Consider the following 12,344-nt stretch of genomic DNA (forward strand, 5'->3'; position numbering starts at 1 on the left):
AGTTTAATCAACTTTTTAAGCTTTTAAAACACATTCCTTTAGCCTCAAAATGTGTTTTTGGTCCCCCTACTGGTCTTCGTTCTCTGTCGCTTGGTTACGGCGTGTTGCGCAACTGCGGTCTGATTGCAGTTTTCCGCACTGGCCGGCAGGGGGCACCGTTACCGGGTATCACACAGCACCTGCAGCATCCCGGATCAGAGAGAGAGAGAGAGAGAGAGAGAGAGAGAGAGAGAGAGGTGAGCACAAGAGAGATGCTCCGCTCAAAGCATCGCGCCGAAGAGAGATCGTTCAGTCAGCGGGTCTGCTGTGGGAGAGAGAGGGCGGTCAGCGGGCTGAAAGAGGGCGGACTGGACCTGTGGTTCTCTAAGGTGAGTGTTCATACACGGAATAATGGGCTTTTGTGACATGTTATGGAGAAACATGTACGGGTGAGCTGATGCGAACAGTTTGTGTGTCTAGTGCTATTTTGCTGTTCAAGGGCATTAACTAGATAAACATTGAAAAAAATGTGATGACAGGTAGGCAGCAGACTGACTTTTTTGAAACTTTCAAATATGTATTTGCATTATTGTATTTCCTATTATTTATAGACATTTATAAATATTTTGAAATATTGTAATAATCTACTAGACTTAGAAGTGCTGTTTTTTATATTTTTATTCCTTACAACTTATTTCTGCTGTAATTTTCCACATTAGTTGTGATGTAGCACATCTCAGCTGATGATAGATAGATAGATAGATAGATAGATCCAGAACATGCATGCACAGACACATTCCTACTGTCAAGTTGCAAGACAAGAAAATATAAACATCCCCTCAATGCTCCAAACTCAAGACTTTTGTACATGCATGCTTTAATATGATGAGATCAAGATGTAAACATCCCTCTAAATGGTGTAGATCTGGTCTTTGAGAGATGCTTTCTATGGGATGTATCAGAATAAGGCAGAGCCTCCAGCACAGCTTAGAACTGACTTGCTTAGCCTTGAAATTAACTTGAATATCAGTGCATCCCGGCATCTGCTCCTATAGGAATAAATGTTTTTGCATAATGAAGTTTTACTTACAGAAACACCTTAAATTCATGTCCTTTATGTCCTTTTTTTTTTTTTTTTGTGGTGGTGGATAGAGGGGGGTCAAAACAAAAATAGGAAGTAGGGGGAGGGAACGTGTGTAGAACCCTGTCAAGGTTACAGCATCACAAACGCACATCTGATAAAAGCTGTACTCTGTCTCAAGGGGTTACTGGACGTGTTGAACTGTGAAGGAGGTTTGATGTAGGGAAAATGGGTGGAGAAGGATAATGAGGTGTTTTTATGAGTTATTCCAATTGCCAATAAGGATTATTAAGGCTTTCCCCCAAACAAAATTGTGATCCACTTGTCAGTCAATATAGATGGACGAGAATCCAAGTTGGCCATTGAAATGGGAAGCCGGTGATTATTGACATATTAAGCTTTGAGTCTAACCATAAATCAGCTTGCGAGTGTGACCTGTCTGTTACCTCTGGAAAACGTCTCTGCCGGGATGTTTTTCCTGCCATCAATGTGAATCCATCGCTCTACCTCTACAAATCCTCCGGTAACACAGCAGAACGTCTGTTCCTGCCCTCTTGGTGTGGATCACATATTTACAGTAGTTCTAGCCCACTGAAAACTTCTCACTTTCCACACTTTACCTGTCCTAAATCCTCCCCTCTCCTGCAGAGAGGTCTTATAAAGTGCCCTGTTCTCTGTCTCCTCTGCCTGTCTTCATCTGGCAGCTCTCAGCCTGTTTCCCTCAGACGCCCCTGAAAGCTCTGATCTTTCAACTGGATTAGTCTACCCTCTCTTCGCGCTGCTATTTGGGTTTCTACCATGCTTTTAATTTATTTAGTATGGCCAAACATGCATGATTTGCGCTCTGCTTTTGTCATGCAATGTGAATCAGGAAGCTTAAGTGTTGCTGTTTTGCCTGGGATTGATTTCTAAATGTCACCTACATGAGATGATGATTGTTCTCGAGTCTGAGAGGAAGTGGTGTCTGAAGCATTAGCACTTTGTATGTGTTTGCTTCTGCTTTCATCGCCAGTTGTCTAGTTCCTCTTTAACAATCCTCTAGCAACTCATTGTTCTTCATCCTCACATGTAAGTTATTAAATTCGACGTTTTAACATCTATCTGTTTGTGTAGGCATAGAACTTAGTGATAAGCCAATAGATTTCCCAAATTTGAAATTTGCTGATTAGTAGAAATGTTAGCTTTTCTTTCTGTGAGTTCCACAGAAAGGCTACCAACAGCTTTGTCAATTCATAATGCACATTTTTTGTAAATATGTCAAAGATGTAGTTTTACTGGCAGTGTATGTGTGAATATCTCAGCTGGTTTAATTTAATTGCATTAACCTAATTTGCATTAGCCTATGTGTTCATTAACCCTACATTTTGTTTTCTGCAATTTTTGACCAATTTTTTTTTTTTTTTGTTCTTGAGTTGTTCAAAACTTGGTGACATTTTCAGATATGTAATCTGAACAAACAAACAAGAAAAACAATGAGTCTAATAGAAAAAAAATAAAAATCGTCTGTTTGTGGTCAAAATTAACTGACCATAGGCCCTAACACAGTGCAATTTTTTTTTTTTTAAATATGTGTTGAATAAATAAAACATCCAGAATGAAAATGAATAGGTGTCTATGGCTGTATGCACTGCTGCAAAAATTAAGCTTAATAATTAAAAAAATATATATATTTATATACACCAAACTCTGACAGTAATTGTGGGATTTTATGTAACATCCACTGTAATGAAGTTCCAAAAGTTTATGTATTTGCTGTAATAGAAAAATGTACACATAAATAAGTAAATAAGATCCAAATGACCTAAATCCCTGAGGAAGTCCATGATTTTATTGCTACTACTAATTTTAAATATCATTATTAGCATTGGTTGGCTACTAATAGAGATAATTCTATTGAATGTGCAAGTGTCGTTTCAAAAGGAGTAATAAGCCATACGGTTAGAAATTGTATAAGATATTGTAAGATTTTTCTATTCATACAAATAGTCAAATTTCAAGGCCTGTAATGAAACATCAGCCAATCACAATCTTTTTCTGATGTTTAGCCTGTGCCTAAAGGTTTTTGTGAATCAGGCCTGGCGATTAATGGTTAAAAAGTCATGCTAACGTTAGTTATCTCATCAAACAACTGCTTACCAGTCATATGGAGGAAAGCATCATCGCCCATTTCTTGCCTCAAACGCCTCCAGAGGCTTTATTATTTTAATTTTCTGAAAAATTTAATGGTGTTGTTTTGTATTTTATGTAACTTAAAACTCTCAGTGTGGTTTGTAAACCAATTTGATGCATTGCATTGCCTACAGTGAAACTGGCTCGCTTGACTTAACATTCAGTTTTTTTGGGAAATAGTGAAAAATGACTCCTACGGAGTGTGCTCCCAGACACCACGCTCTCATTTGCATGTGATGTGTCATTAAGGACTGGAGATGAAATGAAAATAAATGTAAAAAGGGAGCAATTTGAAGAGCTTGGGACCTTCTCTGTTTCTCTCTGCAGAATCTCACCATAGCCTTTCATCTATAAAAGCCTGGCAAGAACCGATGCGGAAAGCCGCTCTGTAATCTCTAAAACTGTCCCGATGAGTGGGCAGGACTGGAGCAGTTACTCTTGAATCTTGAAATGTGTTTTTAACGTTGAGTGTTAGAATCACTTAAACATCTGAATACACATTATACACAAAGTGGGACTCATATATACAACTGTTTTCAACATCGATAATTATATAAAGCATAGCGCATAGACAAAATGTTTATTCTCAGTTGACTTGATTATGTGCTTATGTAGCACTCTGTTCTGTACATTGATGAGTATTATGACTGTCAAGAGTGCTTTGTTTGACTGAGACCCATAATAAAAACAAATTCAAATAGAAAGTGACGTGACATTCAGCCAAGTATGGTGACCCATACTCAGAATTAGTGCTCTGCATTTAACCCATCCGAAGTGCACACACACAGAGCAGTGAACACACACACACACTGTGAACACACACCCGGAGCAGTGGGCAGCCATTTTATGCTGCGCGGCCCCGGGGAGCAGTTGGGGGTTCGATGCCTTGCTCAAGGGCACCTAAGTCGTGGTATTGAAGGTGGAGAGAGAACTGTACATGCACTCCCCCCACCCACAATTCCTGCCGGCCCGAGACTCGAACTCACAACCCTTCGATTGGGAGTCCGACTCTCTCACCATTAGGCCACGACTTCCCCAGAAGTGAAAAAAGTCAAGAGTGCTTTGTTTGTCTGAGCCTTTTCATAGAGTCAGATTCATGTACCTTTGACGTCCAGGCAGAGTAAAGCCTGTCATTTCTCACTGAGGTTATTATTCATTGTCTGTTCCAAAGAAAATTGAGACTAGCCGAGAAGTGCTGACTGAAAGCTTCCGCTATTTTCCCAGGGGCGCTTCGGTAATGGCAACCCACTGCTCACCTCACTTCCTCCCTCCACAGTGACAGTTGCACATTGCAGTCGCACAGTCTTGAGTCCAGAACTCACAGATCTTATTTCGCCAACAGATTCAAACCGCCAACCCAGCCGCTCACTCATATTTGCTTGTGCTACATCCATTCGACACGTTCTTCAAGCGCGGCGTGGAGAATGAACTTAGTCAGAGCTGGAAAATCTGTTTTATTATGTGAAACCGCAGGTCAGTTCAGGGTTGTGGAACATTTTTTTTACCCCCTGAGGAGTGAGTTACCCCTTGTTCACCTCGCAGTAGCATCACCCAATGGTTTCTAATGCCCTGAAGTATTTATATGAATCCCACTCTTCCTCCCTCTCTCTTTTGACACGACCACACCATCACAGATGGCCTTAAAGGAATGGTTATCGAAAAAATTATTCTTTTTTTTTGGTCATTATATTCTCACTGTCATGTCATTTTGAACCCATATTATGTTATTTTTGGTGGGACACAAAATGAAAGAATTTTTAAATATTTTTTATGTCCATTTTGCCTTAGAATAGCAGCTTTATATATATATATAAAAAATAATAATAATAATAATATTTTTATTCAGCAAGGATGTTTTAAATTGATCAAAAGTGACAATTAAGACATTTAAAATGTTACTTTTTTTTTTATTATTTCAAATAAATGCTTCAAACTTTTTATTAATCAAAGAATCCAGGAAAAATTTCACAGTTTCCACAAAATAATTGAGCAGTAAAAATATTTTCCAACATAATAGGAAGAACCATTATTAAAAACTGAACACAAATAATAATTGATGATAACTGAACAACAAATCAGAATATTAAAAGGATTTCTGAAGGCTAATGTGACACTGAAGACTGGAGTAATGCTGAAAATTTATTCACAAGAATAAATTTCATTTTAAAATAAATTTAAATAGAACATTTTAATTTTAGTAATGTTATATTTAAAAAAAATAAATTCTGTATTTTTAGCAAATAAATGTTGATTTGAAGAGCATTCAAGACTTCTTTTAAAACATTAAAAAATTATATTATTCATGCAATCTGTCTGTCAATCATCCAATCCTTTAATTTTACACTCTTTTAGCTGCTAGTGTTTCTTTCTCTCTCTTGCTCATTAACAAATGAGCTCTAATCTTTATATCTCTCTTTATTGTCACCATCTCTTTTCCTTTCTTCTTACCACCTAGTTCTCCATCCTTTTTTATTCCTCGCTCTCATGTTTTCATAGGTTCCTCATCTCCTTCCTCCTCATTAATTACAGCCTCTCTGCCTTTGCGTCCGAATAGGAAGCTGCATCTCTCAATCTAATTAATCACGGCCCGTTGTCATGGTCCAGGCGTCTGCTGAGGTCAGTGCGGTATTGAAAAACTCACTGACCACAGACACATTCATCTAAAACCAGTTCTACTCATATTAAAGCCTGCCTTTGTCAAAGTAATGAGTGTGGAAAACCTGATGCAAAAATGCTGATTTATGGGAGATTGTGATTGATTGGCTGTTGCTTTGGTTGTAGTGGTCTCTGATGATGGTGAATCAGAGGTTAAAGGTGCAAATTGAGAGGTTAAGAGAGATTTCTCTTGTTATAGGTGCATCTGACATCACATTCCTCACATTCACGCAGTGTTTTTTTTTTTTGCATGTGTGTGTGTGTATGAGACAGGGTCTCTGTGGTATTCTGTCACTCCTCCCCTTCACACGAGGCTTTGTATGTGTACTCAACCATGCCTTTCTGTTTACAAGGCTGACGCGTGATGGAGAGAACGAGACAGAGTCAAAGAAAGACACTAAAGCTTGCTTGCACCTTTGAAAGAGGAGAAAGAAACAAAGAGAGGAGCATAAATAACAGTGTGACAAAGAAAATGAATCAGTATTTTCCTCACTAAATGTAGTGGTTGTCCTAAAATGAAATGAACTTTGTGGCTGAATATACCTAAAGACTGAATGAATGCAAGACGGCATAATGACAATGGAAGAATCCCAATAAATCTGTGCAGATATTGGCTCAGACCTGCTGCCAACCCCCTTTTCCTCCCCCTGTGACTCTCTAGACGCTCTGCAGAATATTTTAACCCTTTCGGGCAATCTGTTTTACATTCCACCTGTGCGAGGGAGGGATAAGCCTCTTCCCATCCTCCTAGGGAAGAGTCAGTGTCCTTTGTCTAGTGATTACTGTTTCAAAATGCTATGAAAGTAGATGTATAATCTTCTACCTCATTACTGCAAGCATTGTTCTTAATAGATGACAAAGAATGTTTTCTGACTTAATATAAGGTGTGAAATTAGGATTGAAATTGCATTTATTAATCGTTGAAAATTTTCATGTATATATGCTATTGTTCCTTGTTAGTTCGACTTTTTTCAAAATACATTAACCTATGCAATTTTTATTGTCTAAAATTTTGGTATTAATGTATGTAGAAATTGCTATTTCTAACCAACATTAATAAATGCTGTAAAAGTATGTTGTTCATTATTAATTTGTTTGAACTATTGCATTAACTAATGTTGTAAATGTTTACCCAATTGTAAACATGTTGTATTGTATTGCTTATAATAATATAAATATATAAACATATTAAAATGAAAATAAAATAAAATACCAGTAATCATGAACTGCTTGAAAAAGGCACCCTGCCTTTAGCCGTGATATTGTTACATTGTCTGTGAGATCGGATTACTCTTTATAGAGTCTATATTTTGTACAGGAGTCTATGTTGCAATGCAGTATGTGATCAGAGGACCTTGACTGACAGATGTGTGTGTGTATGTGCATGCTGGGATAGAGGACTTAGCATTAAGACAAAGATACAGCGCACGTGGCAGTGATGCACAGATGCAGTCGCCCTGTGTCGGGATAAAAAAGCATGTTTGTGTGTTTATGTGCAGAACTCGCTCTATGGGCAGTCTAGACAAAAAGCCGACCCTGTTTACCCTGTGACAGAGAGAGTGAGTGAATTAGTGCATTGCTGCAGTCAGGGAGTAAAAAAATGTGTCTGCCGGTCCAGGACAAAGCAGCTGAGGTGGTGAGGAGAAGAGAGAGAGAAAGAAAAGGAGGTAAAGAAAGATAGGATGTTGGGGGAAGGGTTCCACTCTTTCTTTGTTCCATTTTTCATGAAAACCCCATTGTGTGCAGGGAGCCCTGTCCTGTCCTGTCCCATCCTGTACTGTAGGGAGATTGCAGGAGTAATTACTGTTTCAGCTTTTTTTAGAAAGAGAGGAGAGGGTTGAGGAGGGGAGATAGTGGGGTTCATTTCAAGCCCCAAGAGGATCAGCACAGTTCAAAAATGTTTCTGCCACCAGCATTGACCGACATGCAGTGAACATGTGCAACCATATATTCATAACTGCGAAATTTTACTTAGGTATTACAAAGCCATTCACAAAGTCCATTCCTGAGAAACACCACAGATTTTGGAAATCAACACCCAAACAAACAATTTTGTGAATACTGCTAAATGTGTGTGTGTGCTAAAAATATGGTGTTTGTAGGGGTATTCGTGGCATAATGGTTAGAGAGTCTGACTTGTAACCCAAAGGTTGTGGGCTCAAGTCTCATTACCGGCAGGTATTTTAGGTGTGGGGAGTGAATGACCAGCACTCTCTTACCTCGACTGAGGTGAGACCCTTGAGCAAGGCACCAAACCCCCAACTGCTCCCCGGGCACGCAGCAGAAATGATCCGGGTGTGTGTGTGTTTGTTCACTATTCACTGCTGTTTGTGTGCCCTTTCGATGGGTTAAAGGCAGAGCATAAATTCAGAGTATGGGACACCATACTTGGCCACTCGTCACATCACTTTCACATAAAATGCTCCAAAATGAAAAATGCAAAAATTCTCCGGGTGAGTGTGTTTGTTCACTATTCACCGCTGTGTGTGTGCACTTGGATGGGTTAAATACAGAGCACAAATTCTGAATATGGGACACCATACTTGGCCACTCATCACATCACTTTCACAAACTGTAGTCCTGGATGTGTAAATAGGGGAAAAGCAAAGTGGATCAGAACAAGCAACAAAACACTATTGTAGCCAATCAACAGTAGGGGGCGTAAACGCTACCTAGACAACAGGAAAGCCTGAAAATGGACACCCGTGTCACTCTATGTTTGCTAAATACATGGTTTTGCTTTGTTTAACAGAACCAAGATATGCTGTTGTTGTCTTCGTGGACTTCATCTTACAGTTGGTTTTGACTTTTGTTGACATGGGGTTTGAACATAAATGTGTGTTGGCAGTGTGTGTACACAAATCCACCCACTCCTTTGTTTTTAATCCCCATAAATCATCATAAGCAGTGTCTCAGAACAAGCTGTTTGCAGAATCTGTACAATGTGATATTACATTTTACAGGCCCCTCCCACCACTGTTGACGGACACTGTTGTATTAGCAGAGTGAGCCTCACACTACAGAAGTTATTCAGTCAAGAGCAGTGAGTGATTGATTTTTTTTGTATTTATTTTATTGTATGTCTCATATTAACAGCATAGACACAAATATCTAATATACAAAATCAATTAATACACCACACATCTAAATTAAAAAACAAAACCGACATGAAAGACAATACATTCACAGACATAACCGACTGTTTATGTAAATTATGTGTGTTTTTGACATAAGCGTGTGTGTATTTGGCAGTTTAAGCGCAGTAAGACATGAAAGAGCACTTAGTTTAGTACTCACATCTGTGACAGGTCCTTTCTGTGCTTGTGCTTCAGATGTGTGTGCTCAGAAAACCCTATATCAGAAGTTTAAACTGATATGGCTTTAAAATGCATGCTAACTCATCCACATCTTGGATGGCCTTAAGGTGAGTCATTTTTCAGCAAATTTTCATTTTGGTGTGATCTATTCCTTTAATAGCATAAAAATAATGACTTCAATCATTTAATGAATAGTTTAATTGTAAGAGTCCTATTATTTATTACTGAAGTGAAGATATAATGTGTACAATATGATTGCTCACTGAGAGGCAAAGACTATGTTTGCGTGAATTTGTTGGCCATCTCTGCTCATTTGTGCATGATGTGTTTGTCAATGCGCTAATGTGTGTGTGCGTGTGAAGTCTCAGGTTAAGTGTTGTTTTCTCACTGTGAGGTGTGGATGGGGTGCTAATTGTATGGCACAGGGTCAATGTGATGGTTTCTGTTCTAAGTGTGTTTATATGTGTGTGTGTGCTTGACTTCCTGCTCTGTCAAATGTCAATCACACCAAGTGTTTGTGTGTGAACCAGCTGCAATGCAATTAAGCATGGAGTGCTGGCTTGATAAGCTGCCGTGAGCTTGTGTGTGATGTGTGTGTGACGTCTAGGCATGTGTGTGTGTTTTATCAAGCATGCAGGCATAATTGCTTCAGGATGGAAACATAAACATGCTGTATATTGGTTGACTTTAGAAGAATTTACATGTAATTAAATGTAGTGATATCTCTGTACGTCAGTTTCCATCATTGAAAGTGATTTGTATAGCCAGAAATGTCTCTGCTTTATGCGTGTAGCCACAGGAAATATGAAACTGTGACCTTTAATCTGCTATCTTTATGTGGTTTTTGTTGTCAGATGTTTGGTGGGATGTAGGGGGATGAAGATAGGGAGGTTTCAGAGATATAAAGAATGAAGTCAATAGGTATAAGCTCAAAAGCAGTCTGTCAGACATTTGGTCAGTTTTTAAGTGGGGTTTGTTCACTGTTTCTCACCATGTGTCATTCAGTTTATTCTGTTTGTTGTGTTTGGTGATATTGTGTGTTAATAGTGGCCTCTGAATTTCAAGGGCTTTTCAAGAGCTCTGCAAGAGCTGTGCACTGTTTGTGGTTTCAGTTGAGAAAGCTGCTTAAACCAGCCTAGGTTAGTTTTAGCTGGTCTCCAAATCTGGCCAAGCTGGTTAACAAGCTAAAACCAGCAAATTAAACCAGAAAATATAATAATTTGATAGTCATAATAACTGTAATGTAAACTGTACAATAGTTTATACAAATATATATATATATATATATATATATATCTGTTCAAAAGTTTAAGATCAGTAAGATTTTTTTAATGTTCTATTGTACATTACAATTATATATACGTGTGTGTGTGTATTAGCTATATATACTGTACTATACACTTCTGTTCAAAAGTTTAAGATCAGTAAGATTTTTTTAATGTTTTTGAAGGAGTCTAAACTTTAATCAAAATCACTGTAAAAACTATTTATTTTGTGAAATATTATTACAATTTAAATTAATGGTTTTCTATTTTAATATATTTCAAAATGTAATGTAATATGTGATGTAAAGATGAAATGTTTGCGTCATTACTCCAGTCTTCAGTGTAACATGATCCTTTAGAAATCATTCAATATGCTGATTTGGTGATCAAACATTTCTTATTATTAATGCTGAAAACGGTTGTGCTGCTTACAATTTTTTTGATCAAACACAATTTTGTATTGATGAATAAAAAAAAAGAACAGCATTTAGTTGTTTTCTTGTTTGCATCCAGATGAATATCATTTGAAAGTCCGTTTTTTATATATATTTAATGTGGGAAGTATGGAAAGATGTAATATTCTTGTTTTGAAAAAGCAAATAAGAGACTCTATATGCCCTTAAGAATTGTGATTGACAGGCTTATATGACCATTCTTCTCTTCAACTTTATTATAATCTCTTTTTTATCTCATTCACATCATTACTGTCAAAATACAACCTCCTGAGATGCCATTTAAGACATTTACACTGCATGTCACACATCTCATCAGCCTTTGGTTAGGCTTAAATGACAAAGGTGGTAGTTAAGTGGATTTCCTCAGACCTATGTTGTTACGGAGGGTGCGGGGGTGTTCAGAGAGGTGTAATGATTCTCCTGTCTTCTGCATATCTGCTCATTATTCACCTCTCTTCCTCAGTCTGCAGGATCTGTTTATCCCGCTGAAATATTATTTGTGAGTCACAGAGTAATAACTCTGTCTATTTTCTTCCAAATCTCCTGACCTTCTGATAAATGGATCGGAGATTATGCATCTGACAAATGGATTTACATGTGACATAATTAGGATGGATTTGGTGGCAGGGGTGCAGTAGGCAGATCGCTCGTAGCCCTCAGCAGGAGGGATTCATTTAGAAGCTGAAGACGGAAATCTTGTTAGAGACAATGGGAGGGATTGTTTTTTTGTTGTTTATTCTACCACCGCAATATGACTGTTCCCCAAATCTGAGCGGCACAAGAAGCTAATAAGGAGTGTGGGATGTGTTTTGCTCTCTGTTGTGCAGATACCTGTGGAGATTTGAATGGACAACATGCCTCCAAGCTCTCAAGTTCCACCTCTGTGTTTTGTAGTAGGAGAAAAGGGGAGAAGAATGTATTAAAGAGAGAAAGAAAGAAGCAGAATAGGATCGAGCCATATTCAAATCAGAATTTCCCATATGAGCACCACAGCTCGAAATATCAGTAAGCCACTGCACTGGCATACCAACATGCAACTAAACAGCGCAAGAGTGGTTTAAGGAAACAATACCGACACCTCTTAGCCCGGGAGAATTGGAGCAATACTGCTTGCATTTGAGCTCAATGTAGCCCAGATCGATGAGTCCACCTAGCCGCACTGCAGGTGCTGAAGCTGCTTTTAGCTCTGTTCCCATGACTTGTCTTTCTCTGACCCCTCTCTGGATCTCCATACTGCACTGGTTTAGCACAAGAAACACTGATATTATACAACTCACAAACCTACGGTAAACAAATTCACATTTAAGGTGGGAATCTGGGTCAATTAGTGGGAATTCTGCAGGGGTTTCAACAGTTTTGGGTCACCATTACACATTTTCAGCCTCAGACGCACACCCACCCAGATCGCCCACAGTAAGCTCAG

General features: G+C 38.4%; 1 protein-coding gene across 3 annotated transcripts in view; it reads left to right on the forward strand.

The window, feature by feature from the left end:
• The first annotated feature begins 217 nt into the window (after positions 1 to 217).
• The window catches only part of LOC109097967 (microtubule-associated tumor suppressor candidate 2-like), a 56,411-nt gene continuing 44,284 nt past the window's right edge, over positions 218 to 12,344 (forward strand). For all 3 annotated transcript variants that reach the window (XM_042765040.1, XM_042765041.1, XM_042765042.1), the window contains exon 1: positions 218 to 368. The gene's annotated coding sequence lies outside the window, so the exon portion shown is untranslated. The remainder of the gene's footprint in view (positions 369 to 12,344) is intronic.

Source organism: Cyprinus carpio, chromosome A10 (assembly GCF_018340385.1).
Source record: "Cyprinus carpio isolate SPL01 chromosome A10, ASM1834038v1, whole genome shotgun sequence".
In the NCBI taxonomy this organism is placed as follows: Eukaryota; Metazoa; Chordata; class Actinopteri; order Cypriniformes; family Cyprinidae; genus Cyprinus; species Cyprinus carpio.